The sequence below is a fragment of the Etheostoma spectabile genome, chromosome 8, assembly GCF_008692095.1.
Source record: "Etheostoma spectabile isolate EspeVRDwgs_2016 chromosome 8, UIUC_Espe_1.0, whole genome shotgun sequence".
In the NCBI taxonomy this organism is placed as follows: domain Eukaryota; kingdom Metazoa; phylum Chordata; class Actinopteri; order Perciformes; family Percidae; genus Etheostoma; species Etheostoma spectabile.
This window is the reverse complement of record NC_045740.1, coordinates 33,627,638-33,629,294: the sequence shown is the minus strand read 5'-3', so window position 1 is coordinate 33,629,294 and position 1,657 is coordinate 33,627,638.

The following is a 1,657-nucleotide window of genomic DNA, read 5'->3' as shown; positions in this document are numbered from 1 at the left end:
GTGTGTGTGTGTGAGAGAGAGAGAGAGAGAGAGAGAAACTCCAAACAGAAAAAGCTATTAAAGACAGCCATAACAGCCTCAATTTCCCAATTTCTTCTTGAGCAGACAAGCTCTCCAGCTGAGGAAGGTTAGTGGCCCAGACAGTATTTAAAACTAAATTCTCAAATGCAGCACCCCAGACCTGCAGGGTTCAGTGTCAGAGTTGTTTAATATTGTGTTGCAGTCAGGATGTTCTCTTGTACAAAACTGAAAAATTCACTAAAAACTCGAGGGCAGTGCCTGTTCAAAGTGTGGTATTGCTGTTTTTAGCTTTCTCCATAACCATTGTACTCCAAAATCGCAACCACAACACACTTAATATGCAACTTAATGCAACATAGTGTCTGGCCTTTGTTTGATATCTAATTTCTGCAAAAAAAATCCCTTTTTAGTGAGTTCCCTCTAGGTGAAATGTTCTGAAGCTGGGCTTGAACAGCGAAGCCAATGATATGGCAGTGTTTAAAAAAAATCTTTTCTCAATCTCCATGGGGCGCGTATTTAGTTTTGTTCACAGTTTATTAATATCTAACACTGTCCAAACTGTTTCCATTTCCACGTTCCAAAACAGCAAGTTCATACCCGGGAAAGCCAAGTGTGATATACTTTGATTGGATGAACAGTTCTTGAGATATTTAAAAAAAAAACAGACACGCACATACACACACACACACACACACACACACACACAATCACCCACACACACACACACACACCACGCAGACACACCAACACACGCAGACCCACACACCACACACACACACAGACACAACACACACACACACACAGAAAAGCAGACACACATCACACACACACAGAGACACACACGACCACACACGCCAGACACACATCACACGGAGGCACACACACACACACACACACACACACACACACACACACACACACACACACACACACACACACACACACACACACACACAGAGAATCCTCCATTTATGGTATGGAACCTGTGTGAAAATGTCCTCTTCTGAAAAGTCAGACTTTTTTTAAATCCTACTGTGGTAGGCACAAGGAGAAAGGAATGATGTTCCCTGTGTAACCACAGTTTTAGGTGTGTGGTGGTGTCGGCTACTAGAGGGATTTTGGTGCCCCTTATCTCAGGCTTTGCTCTGTTCTCATCCTCCCTATGCTCTCTAGGGAGTAAATGAAACCACGTGGATTGGGTCAGTGTAGGCGGAGTGAAGCCCTGGTCCCCTGGGCTTCACTCACGGTGAAAGCAACTAAAAGTCTCTTTTTGTTCCGATGCGTAGCGTCTTTTGCTTTTGGAAAGGCATCCTGAGCGCGGCAGCCAGAGTAAAGTTGAAGAAACGGATCTGCTCGTGCGTGAAGTGAAAGCACGTGAACAGATCATATCATAATACTATTTCACATTGTAATATTTTTATTTTTAATCTTCTGCATGTTTGTGTGCTGCTGCACTTCCCTGTGTGTGTGTAACAAGGATAGTGTGTGCACGATGTGCGCGAGCCTAGGCGCATTGTACTAATGTGCTGTTAAAATCCCAATGAAATGCTGCGTCACTGACTTTGAGGTTTTTGTTGGTCAATGGTGGGATCACTTCCTGCTGCCTCAATCAATCAAACTTTATTTCTAAAGCACA